This window comes from Triturus cristatus, chromosome 2_2, assembly GCF_964204655.1.
Source record: "Triturus cristatus chromosome 2_2, aTriCri1.1, whole genome shotgun sequence".
Lineage (NCBI taxonomy): Eukaryota > Metazoa > Chordata > Amphibia > Caudata > Salamandridae > Triturus > Triturus cristatus.
In genome coordinates this window covers 464,347,576-464,364,748 of record NC_140582.1, presented here as the reverse complement: position 1 = coordinate 464,364,748, position 17,173 = coordinate 464,347,576, and positions in this window count along the sequence as shown.

Genomic DNA, 17,173 nt, shown 5'->3' with positions numbered 1-17,173 from the left:
AGTTGAGCTTATCATCAACTCTAACTCAGGTTTTTTACTTTCCTAGTGCTTGTAGGAAGAGTGCCCAATGCATCTGGCCTCCAATTTGGGGTCCAGAAATTCGCATCATTTACAAATAGAACGACTTCAGTCTTGCCTGAATTAAGTTTTAGGCAATTTTGTGACATCCACCTCCCGACTGCTTCCATACAGTCATGGAATCGAATGTCTATTCCTGACCACCACCCAGAGATCCCAGTGGGAACCGATCCGGTTCAACAACAACTGGCCAAGATACTAGAGGCCATAGCAGATACTAAATCTACCCTCCACTAAGATATTAGTACAGTATCAGTGGGTTTAGGTTTGCTTTGATCTGAACACCGCAAACTGGTGGTGAGAGTGGGGGCTGTAGAAACTTCCATTGCAGAGCTCCAACCTACGCAACAAGCACTGGCTCATACAGTCGAGGAACTCACGGACCGGGTTCATAACCTAGAACGTAGGACAGGGGATGCCAAAGGTCGCAATAGGAGGAGCAATATCCTGGTGGTTGGTATGCCAGAGGGGACGGAGGGCAAGGAAATGCTGACCTTCCTTAAAACCTGGCTTCGTACAGTGGTGGCCCCAAGGGATTTCTCTGCTTTTTATACTCTTGAGAGGGCCCACCAGGTCCCTGCCCGCCCATTGGCGCAGGGGCATCCGCCATGCCTGGTGGCAGCAAGGCTCCTGCATTTTAGAGACCGGGATATCCTCCTACAGAAAGCAAGAGCTGCAGCACTTTTGTGATCGATAACAGTAAGGTATCAATTTTACTTGATTACACCCCCGAGGTGCAGAGGCGACAAGCCTCGTTCACAGAAGTAAAGAAGGCGATACGGGACGAAGGCCTGCAATATTTCCTAATGTTCCCGGCGAGATTACGCATGACCCTGGACGGTAAGACTCACTTCTGTGAAGATCCTGAAAGGGCTTGGGAGTGGCTTGAAGCCTATAAATCATGGGCCCGTTCTCTAAGATGGACTGTGCTTTAGGAGTTCAAGACTTCCCGGCTAGGAAGAGGACTCGAAAGAGGTCCAAACGTAGACCGTCTAAGAAGCTGAACCCATCCCAAACAGAGAAAGAAAGAGCTGCTGCTCTCCAGGCAGTAGCCAACATCTTGAAACCAAAAGATTCAGGATCTGAGACTGGTTCACCATCAAGGAAAGGACTGGGAAATACGAGTCAGACATGTCTCGGGCAGACAGTGTTCTGTTGCCCCTAGTTACCCCCAGGACAGCGGACGATCTCTGAGTGGACAACCCTGATAGGGGAAGCAAGACACTACTGTGGAGTGGAACGCTCTGCAGATGTCGTAAGTTCAGTGGACTAAAGTTACTGGTGTTTGGGCCAGCACGTGCTGGCGGGAACCTTCACGACCCGTGATCAATAGCCTACCCCTACAATGTAGTCCACACACAGACTAGGCGGGGCGTTCTGCTGAGTCGGATGTACTTTTTGCAGTTTGGGTGGCTGGCCATTGCCAGACTGCTCGGCGGAAGGAGAGTTTGGATTTACAGGTTTTAGCTTGTTTATGCTGTGGTTATTCTTTGTTGCAGAAGTGGTGCTACACAGCTCTGGGAGGTTGGGGGCAGCCGGGAGGTGGCTGGGAATCAGAAATCGAGGTGATTTTCTTCGAATGATACTTACACACCAAACACTGAAATCTATGATATGGAATACCAAGGAGCTGGGGACTGCCGTAAAACGGCATAAAATACACTGGTACCTGTGGAGGAGGGAGGAGCAGATTGCTCTATTACAAGAAACTCACCTTAAAACTCAAAATGCAAAACTGATAAACTACGCAGATGCTGGAGAGGTCAGATCTTTGCGACATCATACTCTGCATACACCAGGGGGGTGCTAATCAGAGGTAGCTTTTGAGCCCATCTATACTTTAATAAATGGAGAGGGCAGATACTTATTCCTGAAAGGGAGACTGTATGGGCGAGAGATTACCTTAGGCTGTGTAGGCCCCTAAAAAAGAACAGGTTCCCATCCTCCATGGTCAGAAGTGATCATGAGGGGTGAGTTCAACTGTGTTGCTAACATCACAGTGGACCAATAGCATCCCCACTGCTGGGAGCCCAGGCCCACCACATGGTAATGGGATTTAGGGATTGGATTGGACATTTGCGGTTGGAAGATACCTGGAGGACGCAACACCTGAAAGACGGAGACTACTCATTCTACTCCCCGATACACCAATTGCACACAAGGATAGATACATTTATTTTCTCCTCCAGCTTGGGACATGCTATTACACACACTGAATACCTGGGGAGCACCTTTTCTGATCACAGTCCCTTACTGCTGACCTTCCAGCTTGTAGGGAAGTGCTTATTGGTCCCACTATGGCGTCTTAACACGCAGATGCTGGAAGACCCTTGTTTTAAGGAGTCCTTGGCTTCTACCATAGGTGCATATTTTGCCACTAATGCCCGCACAGCTTCCACAGTACTAGTAGAGAGGGAAGCATTCAAGGTGGTGACAAGGGGGTTTTGCCTGGTACAATCTATCGGGGCACAACGAGAGCTGCACAAGGAAATAAGGGAATTAGAAGATAAACTACACAAATTGGACAACATACGGCCAATCACGGCCAGGTCCCTGAACGGCAAGGGTTACTGAAGGAAACACAGACACTGTGCTATCAAGTCCTTGAAAGGCTGAGGTGTTACGATTACAAGGGGTTCCTTGCTAAAGCGCATGAGGAGGCGAGGAGATCCGGCCGCTTGCTAGCATGGCTGATTAAGCCGGAAACGCGGGGCTCCCCGTATACCCATGTGTGGACAGGAACGAATCAATTGGTCCATGACTCAGAGAGTATTAACACTGGAGGAACAAGAGAACAATGCTAGAAGAAAGAAAAGAGATACACAAAACAGCTCTTTCTCCCTTCACGGAGGAGGGAATCCCAGGCTCACTTCACCACTATGAGCCTGAGTCCCCTTACACCCTTTATCCCCCTGAACCCCAAACACCAATTCAGCAAGTCAATCCAACGATGCGCTCAGTGTGTCCAGATATTCCCTCGTGGACTCGAACTGAGAGAATACAAATGTTTTGCTTCCATACTATACTTTCAGCTTCAGCAAAAAGCACACTGAAACAGTGAGTCCAGATAAGGGCCTCCATAGGAACCTCAGATGGGATCCCCAGCATTCACACTTGTGTGCCTCTCCTCAGGCTGGTGAGCATCTCAAGCCACTCATCAAGCTTGATCCACCAAAGCCATCCTGAAGCATTGTTACTGATAGGAAGGAAGACAGTTAGTTTGGGTGTGCCACCCATGTCTGCTCTTTGCCCTCAATTTTACGAACCCTCCACTTGTCACACTGGACCCACAGGAGAAGGCAAATGATAGGTTGCCCTGTGAGACTCGGGAAATCCAGATGGCAATTAAAAACTATGGCCACAGGTGAGACTCCAGGCCCAGATTGTCTACTAGCTCAGGTTTCTGATTTTAGAACCCTATCTATACTCAACAAGGACGTTAAATAAAATCTTGAGCAAGATACTGGTGCTCTAATTATTGCCAAACATGTCCGCGCTAATCCACACAGACCAAAACAGCTTTTTCCCACCCCGAAACACCTCCAACAACTTGCGCAGACGGTACTCAGTATTCTTCCACCCTGATGCGAGGCTCCTCCCCGAGGCGGCCCTTCTATGAGTAGATCTGGAGAAGGCCTTCAATACTGTTAGGTGGGACTTTTTATTTGAGACAATGATGCACATGGGTCGCGGTGATGGCTGGGTAAAATGGTTGAGGGTGCTTTACGAGCATCCCATGACCAGGGTCAATATAGGTAAAGTAGTCTCGGCACAATATTGAATACTCTGTGGCACCTGTCAGGGGTGCCCACTGTCACCCCTTCTATTTGCACTGGCAATAGAACTGTTGGAGGCACTGTTCCACCAGGGAGGCGATGGAATGGATCTGACAATGGGTGGCCGCGACCACCTCATTTCCTCCTGATTTATCTTAACAATGTGGTACGGGGTTCTGCAGTAGCATTGGACTTGCTAGCCAGATTCGAACGCGTGTCCGCATTAAGGGTTATCAGAACCAAAACCTGTTTATTCCCAATGTTGCCAACCAGCCCTTGCCCCGTGAAGCTCCCTCTAGATCTCAACTGGACTTCCTCCACTTTCAAATACCTAGGGATACATGTTTTCCACTCCTTGGAAGTTTTGCGAGAAGGGAACCTCGGACGGGCACTTAGATGTCTTAAAGCCTGTGTCACATTCTGGGGTTCCCTACATCTTCCGATTATGGCCCGTATTTCATTATCAAAGATGGTTTTGTTACCGCATTTGTTGTACTTCTTTGTTAATCTCCCGACAAGGGTGCCCGCAGGATGGTTCCACCAGCTTGATGCTCAGCTCCGTAACCTCATATTGGAAAGAGGGTGCAGAGGGTGTACTTGGCCACCCTGCAGCGTCCCATGGCCTAGGAGTACCGAATTTTGAACACTATTTCTTGGCTTCGCAACTGCAGTGGCTGGCACAATGGCTAGAAGACATTGGACTGGAAGAAACAAATTTGACGAATGCTGGGGATTGCAAACCTTTGTTGGTGGCCAAAATGCTTGACGCGACAGTGGTGATCCCTCACCAGATTCTTGTTACAGACCACCACTTTGCAGTGTTGAAGACACTGCATGGGGAAACGGCCGGAGATTCCCCTATACGCCCCAGTCCTCCCCTTAATCCGGTTGCCACATGGCAACCCCAAAAAGATGTTTACCCCTGAACAGCTGTCACCCTGGACCGCGGTGGGATTAGAAATGGTAGGGGATTGTTACTGGCAGTCCGTCCTGTCACCCCTGGAAGACCTGGTTGACAGCACTGGGCTCCAAGCGGGACAATTTCTACACTACAAAGCCTTAGTACAAACATTAAAGGTGGTGTTGGGCAAAGGTCAGGAAGAACCTGAAATGCATGTGGTGTTGCATTATATACTTACCGTGGGTAGGGTGCAGCACCAGGTAAAATGGTTTTACACCTCACTGTCGGAGATGTTCCGCACCCCTCTTCAACACTTGCGTGGCAAATGGGACACTACACTGAATAGGGAGCTCTCAGAGACAGAATGGAACAAAATATTAGCATACCCCAAAAAGATTTCCCGCAATACCGGGATGAAATAGATACAATTTAACTCCACCCATATGACGTATATGATGTCTCACAGAATCAGGGTCGCAAATGGGGGAGACACGTGTAACTGCCAAAGGTGCGGCCACGCAGATGCTGACTTTATCCACATGAGCCATAGTAAACAGATTTTGGGGCGACATTTTGGAGTCGACAGGGGCAACGGTGGGTGCACACTTGACCGCACAATTGAAGCTTGCATAATGCAACTCTTTACTCGGACACCCAAATGGAAAGCAGGCACAGGGTTTGTAGACCTAGCCCTTGTCCTGGCCAAAAGGAGGATGGCATTAACCTGGAAATTGGCAGGGGGGCCCACAGTGGGGGACTGGAAGCGAGACACGACCCACTGGGTGAGTGTGGAGGTGAGAGCCCTGGCCAGGCGACATCCCATGGCGTACCTCCGGAATGAGGTGTTGGAGTTTTGGGAACACCCTGAGAGATATCAATCCCAATCGAGTGAAGACAAACACGGCCCTGGTCCTGAGAGATGCCATGAACAGTCAACCTGAGTAGTGAGGCACCTGGAGCCCTTAGGACCCTCACCTCCCTCCCCCCCCCCACACACACGCCATAACACAGCCCCCCTAAACGAATCAACCCAGGAACAATTGGCCTCTGTTCCATATGGTTTGTTGATATACACACTCGAGGTGTAGAGGGCGCCCCGCTTCCAGAGCTGCCCCCGGCCCTTCCCCCCCTTTCTCTACCTCTGACAAAAAACTGCATTAAAGCACCACACTGCACAGTTATTAAGTTCCTGTTTAAAGTCATTTCACTTCACTGAATTGTTCCCCTTGGGGCGCGGCCATCTTGCAGCTCCCTTTCTCAGCACACTGTTAGAAGAGAGTTAAGTGTGCACTGATTCACTGAACATCCTGGAGCACCACACTTCACCGAAAGAGAAAAAGAGGGCCCAGCCCTACGACAGCACCATCACCTGAAACATTCAAAATTAAAAAAGTGAAGCCTATTGTGAAATGTATACTGAATAGGATGGTGTGATGTGCAGTACAACACTTATAACTTGTAACGCATGTAACGTTTTGAGCTGATATATATGATGATGAGTAACCCAAATGCTAATAACAAATATGTTTGAAAACAACAATTGACTATGTAAATGTATCATGTGTGAACAAAATGGAAATCTGACATGAATATATCCCTGCTGGTCCTACCTTGGGGATTCCTACAATAGGGCATCTTTGCACTAACCACTCAAGAAACACGTGCCTATGAATTAGGGGGACATGTTCATTTTAATTTCTCAGAATTTCCACAAGACTTTCTTAGTGGGAAAAGCACAATACCCGAATGCTGCAAACAATGGTGCAAGCTGTGACACCACACTGGTGAGTTGGCAGCTTTAGCATTAGTATTGTGCAAATAAGAAATGTATTAACAATGTTCTTATAGTGCTTGGTGACAGACACAGCCTTGCAGCTTCATAGCACTTTTTAAAAAACAGATGTGGGTTATGTCTGACTCATATCATCTGACTCAAAAGAATGGAAGGCTAAGCTGGCCCTGCATGTATGCATCTGGTGCATCAGCCCACTGAACTATTTTACTAGCCTACATTAGGTAAATGCAAGCAAATGAAAGGTCAGATGAGCTAGCATGTATATATTTACTGGACGCGGAGCACTGCTGGAGCAGAGCAGTCGACACTGGGTTCAACATTTCATTCATGTCATTTCTTTTATTGAATTTGAGCAAATAAAGACTTTTACATACAGAAGTTAAAAACATGTTAAATATAAAACGAATGGTTAGTAAGCGACAGTGTGAAAAAGTAGTGATTAAAAAACAGGAGGACAAACGTAGGTTGTGATGGAAACAAATAATTGTATGTGATGACAAAGAAAGGACCTACACTCCCGCAATGCAGTGCAGCAACTAAAGGTGCAACAACTAAAGTAATGGATAGTAGCACAACTTTGCATCACCCTGGGAAAGTACCCAATGTAAATCCTAATTGGGTTGGATAGTAAATCCCAGCATAACTGCGTGCGGCAAGTTTACATTACAAAAGTAAACGCAGAGCATTACACATCAGGGCTAAGGTGCGGCAAGCATTCAATGTCCAGACACGGCTGCCCCAAGTGCCCCAGGTTTCAAGAAGGGCTCATTCGTGGCCCACCAGGGATTCCATCGGGAGGGGGGGGGGGGGCTGGGCACTGCTTTCGTTTCTCCGTGATCTTTGCTCGTGGTAACCAGCCCTTTGGCCATTTCCTTGGCTGGTATTTTGGTCATTCACCAGCCCTGGTACTTGCCCACTTCCAAACTCCTTGGGTTGATCAGGCTGGTGGATCTTTGGGGCAGCAAGTGGTGTGCGATGTTCACCAGGAAGCAGGTCTGGGAGAAGCAGGACCACGAACTGTCTTTCCCCAGGTGCAGAGACCAGAAACCTCATTTAGCCATAAAGTAGTTCGAACAGGGCAGTTAAAAGGCAGTACCTGTCCTGGTCACATTATTAATGGGATGCTCTGTGCAAGGATCTTCCTTGTACCTGTCAGCATATATATAGCTACATAAATATAAATATATAGATATTGACTACTGACGTGGAGCATCAGACCCACCGGGTCTTGTCCATGTTCCTGATTTCGGCAGCACTGTACATTCCATAGTGTCACCAGTAATATATTTACTTTTCCATTAGGATTACATTGCACATAACCGCACAGTTAAACATATGGTACCATTGGATCAATCCTTACTGGCCCTCCAGGTCTAATCCTCCATTTGCCTATTCTCCTGTGAAGTTTCCATTCTCCACCTATATTTTGCTGTCAACTGATGATCAGAGAAGCACAGCAGGCTGGAGGCTGGCGAGGGAGTGTCGGGGCTCAGAGAGGGCTGAAAGAGCCCCAGCCCCATCCATCTTTACATATAAAAAGATACACTGCTTCACTCAGCACCTATGAAGTGGACACAGCTCGAAATACACACACACGCTTCTAGCAAATTGAGTTCAACTCTTTTCCATTCTGCTGTATTATGTTTTGAGCCTGTCCTCTGGAGGTCAGTGCAGGGTTGATTTTGTATTCACACCCTGGCTGCAGTACTTTGTGATGAGAAGCAGCGCCTCATCAGAGATGACAATTAAATGGTTTGCCAGAAGGGACTTTCAGATGAATAGGGAAGATAAACAAATCGAAAAAATAATGTACAACCCTTTGTTTTTCAAACTCTCAAGTGTGCAGAAGGAAAAATGTTATAATAATTGCGTCCAAACATATTTTATATGTAGAGCTTTGGATGAACGCGCTGTTTATATACAACAATTCCGGTTTAAAAAAAAATCCTTGTCAAGCTTAAAGGGACATGAGCACACCCTTTTAAGTAAATTATTAACAGAGTTATTATTCTTATTATCAACATCAAGTGTTGTTGTGGGTGGCGTAGTGATTTTAGCTTCAGAAGGTTGGAATAAAGCAATGAAGAGGCAAATGCAAAGCAGGCAACTTTATCGCTTCATACCCGAGAGGCGCCCCCTGTGTATAAGAAAGATTGGGGAGGTTAGTGTTAAAGTGGTAGAAATATATCATGTTCCAGGAACTTCCAGCCTCGAGATTCCCGCCAAGAAGGAAAGCTGCTGCTGTAAGTCCAGGAAGGGGCTAGAGGTGGAAACCTCTCTTCCTTTCCTGAGAAGGACTTGCCTTGTGTCCACCCACCCCCAACATCCTCTTCTCCTCCGCCATCACAGGGGAGATAGGGACACATTTCTATCGGCCCCCGCAGAGTAGGCGCCGAATACGTCAGGTGCAAAAGTGGTGCACACAGTGGAGGCCACAGAATTCAATCTTGGTTGGAGCAGTGGAGAATAGTTACTTCTGTATTTTTAGTGCTATTGAGTCACAGCCTGTGACAGAAAGCACTGTGAATATGTAAGTCATTATTTTAAACTTGCATTACACACAGTATAAGATAGACTGCTACAAAATGTGCAAAATTGATAAGATAAAATTGTGCTTCCAAAATATAGATTTTAGTAATACCCAGATTGTACGTAATGCCATTTTTTATATAGCTGTCCCTTGAACACCTCGTCAAGGGTAGTAAACGCTATATAAATGCAATTACAATTTAAAGCGCGTACTTCACAGCTCAGATGTTAACTCTGCATTACCACTCAAAAATAATACATATTTGTCATTACAAAGCTTCGAATGAGTCAATCAATTAAGCATCCTTAGCATTTGGATATTACCTGTTACATTTGCAGAATTAACTCATTGCGCACATTTGCATTTCTTTCCAGCAAGCAGGCACCCTGGCAGGAAGGCTTGTTTAGCTGTCTGCCCGGTTTTGGTTTCAAAGCACAGGAGGCTCAATGAATGACACTTCAGCTGAAGCATTTAAACTATTGTAATTAAACATTCCAGGAATGTTGTCTTATTGTAATAAAAAGAAGGGAAACAGTTTTTCATAAATCGAAAAGATATGGGCAGTGGCTGCTGGTAATTGTAGGCAGGAGGGGGGTGGACGAGACACACATGCACACATTCACACTCACAACTATGCATACACACGCGCACACACACACACATCCATTCACAACACTAATCACTAAATAGTCAAACATACACGCACGCACGTACCAAACATTAATTAAAACAAAAAATCACACTTACCTGCAGCTCTGCCTCGGATGTCTCAGGAGGCTTGGGACTGCTACCTCTCCTCATTGGCTGACCTAAGGTCAGACAGTGAGGAAAAAAGCAGTCCCAACGTCGTCACAGAGAGGGATGGGGTCAGTGAGACCTAAGGTCAGCCAATTAGGTCAGCCAATGAGGAATGAAAGTAGTCCCAACATCGTCACAGAGAGGGATGGGGTCAGTGAGACAGCTGACTCCACCCCACGCTACAACGAAGTGTCACTGATTCACACTCAACCCTAAGTGCTAAAATTGCCCCCTTTCACGAGTACGAAAAAAGTACATTCTCAACATGCGCCCGAAAAAGATCTTATAAACAATCTCATTGGAGGATCTAACACATGAAGTAAACCATAGACTTTGTTTACTGAGGTGTGAGCTTTGTGGTGGCAACGCACACCTGGTCTGATGGCTTAATGGAATGGGTCTACTATTGTAGTGATCTACCTCTGTTCCCATGCTCAGGTGTTGGAAGTCCCGCAAGAGGCACTCACCCGTTTAACCCACCCCCCCACCCCCCTGAGATTGTGAAAAAATTACCATTGAGATGGCTGGCAACCCTGATATGTTATTTAGCCCAATGATCTGCGTTGCTGCTTATCAAAATTATTGAATTAACAATTAAGTTCTTTCAAAACAAGTTTTTAATATTTTTTATGTATTTCGTATATTTGAAGCTGTGGAAACAAAAGCTTCAAATACAATTTTTATTCCAGAACGGCCTTAACACCGGGGCCCAGATTTACTTACGTTTCACATAATGCAGCAAGGGAACTTGTTGCGCTGCATTGCGTGAAACTGAGAGAGCAGACATGTGGCATATATGCTCCCTCCTTGCACCGGCGCACTGTGTGCTGCCTTGCACTAAAGCAGGCATCCTTGCACCATGGTGCAAAGGTTTCTGCGTTATAGGCAGGATTGTTTTTGAGAAAGAAGAAATCATTTCCTGCACAAAAACAATCCTAAAAGCATTTTCCTCTTTCTATGTGTGATGTGCAATGCGTCACACATAGAAAGAGAAAATAGCAAGGATAAATAAAATGAATTCTCCTCGTTTCGCCATCCTTGGGAGGCAGACCATTTTGGCTCAAACCCAGGTTTACTGCTTTTAGGAACCTAGGATTGCATCAAATTCCATGGAAGAACACACGAGAAGGCCCATGTTGCACCCATGGATGCCTGCCACTACAAAATGTAACGCAACGTAACGCATGCCACTGCTTTGCGTTACATTTCATTACAAAGTCACGAAAGGCGGTACTGATTGCCCCTTACCTGGCTTAGTAAATATCATGTAAGGACCTGCTTTACCTTGCGGCAACTTGTGACTTGTGCAACACAAGGACAACACAAGGCTTTAGTATATCTGGGTCTACGTGCTGCACACAGAACCAAATATCTAAAAAAAACTCCACTAGGTGAGCCAAAACAATAAAATCACGTTATAAGTTACCAACAACCAGTCCTAATACTACCTAAACCACTCACACATATAGTCATAGGTATAAGATAACCAAATACACCAAAAACAAGTAAAAAAAATATTTATGGCTTTAATCCTGTTATATCATTTAAAAACAAAATATATATGGCTTTAATCCTGTTATAGCATTTAAAAACTATCACTTTAAAAACATAAAAGACACATACATAAACATTTTAATTGAGGAGGATACTCCAAACTCCACCGAATTTGTCTTTTAGTGCATGTACTGTAGTATGGGTTAGCCACTCCCTATGTACAACGCTAAGTTAGCATAACCTCGTCGGCTGTTAGAAAGCCAGCTTGCCGCTTTTGCTGCTTTTGCACGCGACACTGTTGTTACATGTTATTCATTCGAGAACTGCTGACTCGACTTTGCTTCACATGAGAACCGTCTGTTGTTTAACATCCTTAACAGTGAGTAGTGACCTTGGTCTGTACACCGTGTAAAGAACGAGTCTGGGTCACTAGACGGTGCAGGTTGTTGTGTTCAGGTTGATCGTACCACTTCTTAGCCATAACATACATACAGCTGCCAATACCTGAAAGACGAGTCCTTTAATATTGCAGAGCAGCAAGTTTTCACTTGCATTCGAAACGAAGAGCTGTTGCAGGAGAGAGCCTAGCTGATCCTGTGATGTGATTCCACTAAGCTGATCCATAAGGTGTGGGGTCCCCTATGCAAGCCTAAGAGACTTTCTTTTAGTCTAATAATAACCTATTAGTTGCTAGAGAAAGGAGGGTGGTCGCTTTCCACTGTCATTATTATTATGATTGCTCCTTTCATTTTCTATGGTATTGTAACAATGCTGATGGTTCTGATCTTAACCATTTGTCTGCTTGTGTTAGCTAAAGTACTGCATCTTAGGACGCGAGGTTTATAAAATAAACTCTTTAAACTTTACCGTGTCTTTGTTATTCTGTTGTGGACTGATATATAGATACCAACAGGTATTTCGGATTTCCACCACTCCTGAGAATATCTAAGTCGCTTGTTCTGGGTTGTCTATACATTGGGACCGCCGAGCTAAATCTCGGATAACGAATGGGACACTAAGCTAGTCGGATAGGGGTTCTTGGTTCTGAGGGGAGTTTCTGGTACACCACAATTCTCTGAGGTCCTGGTTTCCTGCGCATAGTTCTGTGCATAAGCAGAATCCCTGCAACATGGCGCACCTAACATTTGGTCTTTTGATCTGAAACGCCTTTTAAGTGCTTTTATTAGTCCACAACGCCCTCACTCTGGTTTCCGGACAGCAGGAGTAATGGCTTAACCTACCTAGGTTTCGAATAAAGGTTCTTTCAAGCTTGATAATTAAAAAGGTTTTCTTTTTCTGAACCCCAGTGCTACTGTAGAGCTTGTTGTTGCTCTTCTGTGTGTCCCGATGGCGGTCAACGTCGCCGCACATAGTCAGGTTCCCCTGACTGCACATTTACGGGTCTATGGGGTACCTGATGATGGGATGGCTGTTATTTTTGTGGAAGGGGCTGATGCGGCGTTCCCATATGAGTTGTTTTACTCTTGGGTGACGTTCGATGCAGTGGATGCGAACGATAATTTGTTCCACGAATATACTGACACAGCGATGCCTGCAGCCTATGCCCCTTATCGGACACTTGAAATTCCTCTCACTGCCTGGCAGCATACCATTTGGTTTAATGGCGCCCTTCCCCATGCGGTAGTACCGGCGAGAATGGGCCCGTTGTCTATTGCAGGGGCCACATGGCCGGTGCTGGCCGGTTATACGCCCCATCCCGCTGCATGACTGTGGGGGTGGCGGAGTTGCGTGTACTACACACTGCCCTGATTACGGTCCATAGGGCGTTAGTGCAGTACGTGTTTCGCAATGTACAGGTGGGAGCACCTGCAGTTGCGGGCCACTCGACTGACCATCACGCGGTGGTCATCAGTCCAGTTATGGTTAATGCGGTTGTCGGCAAGCGCCCCCAGAATAAGGATGAATTTCCTTACTGGCTTGCTGAAAAGTTTGATCAGTTAGAAGCCGTGTTTCCGCATACTTCACCTGTGGATAAACACAGGATACTCACTATTACTTTGCCGAAGGACCTGGTCCCGGATATTGTCGACTGTGACAATTGGGGCAAGGTCTTTGCTGCGACCTATGCGAAGTGCTATGGCACTCCGTCTATGTCCGTACTACCCTCTGTCATCAAGAAGGTCCAAGACAATCATGGTGCTGAGGAAATATGAATTTTGTGATCAGTTATGTCCCCTATCGTAGACCCCAACGGCTCCATGTGCATGCTATAAAGTACATGTATGTTCCCTCCTGCTCCAGTTCTGAAGACGCAAATATATGTGCGTCCACCGTCAACATGTCCTCTTTCAGATCCGCCATGAATGGGTCAGATATTCCATTCCTAAGTATGAAAGGCCACCGACTTTATGTGGTTCACTTTCCACATTTCACAGATTCAGGCGAGTAGGCCCGAATTCTGTCATCAAGCCTTTTCCTGCCTTCTGCCTCTGAAAGCTCCAGTCTGAGCCTGCATCTGTGACCATGAACTTTGTCTTACTCCTTGCGCGGCTAACGGTGCCTGATCCAGCCTGTCGCCTGCCAAAAACTGTATTTCACCTTCAAGATTATCTCCTCCGCTCCTCATCCGATGCATTCCTGTCTAGTAGTTTAGGTAAACATTCCTCCAGCTACCGTGCAAAGGGGCCAGGCCTCGCTGTCCTCATGCAAGTAATTCATAGCCCCGTTACCATGGAATATTCCTACCCCCTCGCATCTAGTGTAGACACTCAGACGCTTGTACACGCACTAACAGTCAGTATAGTCAGTATAGAATAAGATTCTATCCTAAGAGACCTTTCCTTTTGGATAACACAGTTCTTTAAACATAGGATATTAGATATGATTTGGAATTAGGTTGACATAACCCCAGACTTCTGTCTCCACATGTAGAGCTAAATGTCAAGTCCCCTTCACCCTCTAGTTGCACGTCAATCACACGTCATGCGGCTGCGTGCGCATCTTTGCCAAACATTTCTGCTGACATTGCAGGATTCTTTTATGGATCCACCCACTTGTGACATCATGTTTAATGACGTTTCTTGAATTACGCCCTCTATTAGCTACGTATGCACCTTTTATCAGCTGTTACGCCTCTTGCATCTGTTTCACTGTAATGTATTTTCTATAAAACTGCTTAACTGTCAATAATATATGCTCCCTTCCTTCCTGAACTTTCGTGGTGATGGAATAGAAGGCCCACAATTCGAATTGTCTTCCTTTTTATAGGAATAAAGCATTTTTAAACCTCTAATACCACGGATTCTGCCTCTTATATTTACTGAGTTATTCTTGATAGACTTTACCGCATAAAAAATAGTACCGGTAACGAAATATTTACCACATAAATTGGCGCCCGAACAGGGACACTTTCTCATCTCACGCGCCGGCGGTGCGTTGCAGGCCCGGTCTCCTGCCACAGCTGAACGGACAAAAACGCGTACCTGCAGGATTTCCTGTATCTCCCTCCGGCCAAGCGGGGACGACTGAGGCTGCGATCAACACCCAGACGAGGCGGTGAGAAGTGCGAAGTATCCCGACCAGAGCCTAGCTGAGAGAGCAAGATCCGAGGTATACAGAGTCCCGCCAGGTTCCGAAGTTCCGAGTCCAGTCGAGTCGAGTCCAGTCCGGTCCAGTTTCAGTTCCGTTCCGAGGCCTTCCGTTCCGAGCTACCCGGTGAGTACCATTACCGGGGAGGCATTTTACGTGCACATAGTCTGTGCCGGTCAAGACGGGTTTGGGTACACAAATCCGGTCTGCACTGTTTCAGCAGTGTATCTGTACTGTTTAGCAGTATATATAGTAATATAGTATGTCTTGCATATAAATAAGTATTATCTAGTGTCAGTATAATGTCAATAACTAGTTTTCTATTAGTTATCATTGTTCGTTAAAACTGTTAAGCGTTAAATGTTTTAATACGTTCTATATATTGTGGTGTGAATGACTGAAACCTATAATTAATGATGTGACACAACCTCTTCCACTTACGATTGGTCCATTGACACGTACTACAGATTTATTGCTTACTAAATCATGTCCAGAAAACTTGTTAGGCATAAAAACATTGAAAGCTCTAGGAGCTATAATATGTTGTTCTCCGGAAGGAGTACGACTATTTTTACGTGACTTTAAAGGTCACTACGTATCCAGAGACATGGATCACCGACTGCAGAATTTACCTACACATTTATGGGCACAAGGCCCCACTGATGTTGGTTGCATGAATATTACACCATATCGAGTTACACTGAAATCCGATGCTGTTGTGGCTTTGCTGCAAATCATTGACGAGCTCATTGCACAAGGAGTGGTTGTCGAAACAGACTCCAATGTATGTAATTCTCCGATAATTCCGATTCTTAAAAGAACGGATCCAAAAGCTCCACCAGTATATCGATTAGTTATTGATCTGCGCGAATTAAATAAATGTATTGTGCCACAATACCCCGTGGTCCCAGATATCTCTTCATTACTCACAGCTATTGACTCAGAAGCAACGTTCTTCACTGTAATTGATCTCAAGAATGCTTTCTTTAGTGTCCCAATCGATCCGGAAAGTCAATATTTATTCGGATTTAGTTTAAATGGACGAAGTTTTAAATTTACACGCGCACCTCAAGGATTTACAGAAAGCCCCAGCATCTATAGCCAAGCACTGAAACGAGAATTGGACAGTATCCACATGCCAGTTAACACTGCCTTGCTTCAATATGTCGATGATCTGCTGATCACCGCCCGAAGCGAACCTGAATGTGAAAAAGCGTCACTGACGGTTTTAAAATTTTTGGCTGACAAGGGGCACAAGGTGTCCCCTTCTAAGCTGCAATTCTGTGTCCAGCGAGTTGTTTACCTTGGGCACTCGCTGTCCAAGGAGGGAAGGCAGCTTACACCCGACCGCATCCAGTTAATCGCTAACATGCCACCACCCAAGACACAAAAGGAGGTACGGGCTTTTATAGGCCTCACTTCATACTGTAGGCAGTGGATCCCTCAATATGCATTTCTAGCAAAACCACTCATCCAGTTGACAACACAGGAGGCAGCCACATCGACTGTCCTCCCTTGGACTCAAGAACATACACACGCCTTTGAAAGTTTAAAGAAAGCTTTATGCCAAGCACCTGTCCTAGCAACACCATGTTACAGTAAACAGTTTACACTCTTCGTTACAGAACGCGAAGGTACTGCTTTGTCAGTACTCACTCAGGAACAAGCAGGATCACATAAACCATGTGCTTATTTCTCTAGTACATTAGATCCAGTAGCTCAAGCTCTTCCTGCGTGCCTGAAATCAGTGGCAGCAACAGCTTTAGCAATCAGACAAAGCGATGCCATAGTGTTAGGACATCAATTGACAGTACAAGTACCCCACGCAGTAGAGGTTCTCTTGAACCGCACACAAACACAACACTTGACTATAGCGAGACTCACCGGTTACGAATTAACATTGTTTCAGCCACATATAGAAATCAGACGTTGTAATACGTTAAATCCTGCCACACTGTTACCAGTGAGCGGAACAGATCCATTGGCACATGATTGTGTTGAAGTTATCACTATCACGACGAAACCCAGACAAGACTTGACAGATATCCCTTTGTCAGATCCAGACTTGACATTGTATGTAGATGGGTCATGTATGAGAACAAGTACAGGAGAGCTAGTGGCCGCTTACGCAGTCACAACAGACACTGAAGTCATTGAAACAAATTGTATTAACACTTTGTCAGCTCAAGCAGCAGAGCTCACCGCTCTGACACAAGCCTGTATTCAAGCCACAAACAAAAAGGTCAACATAT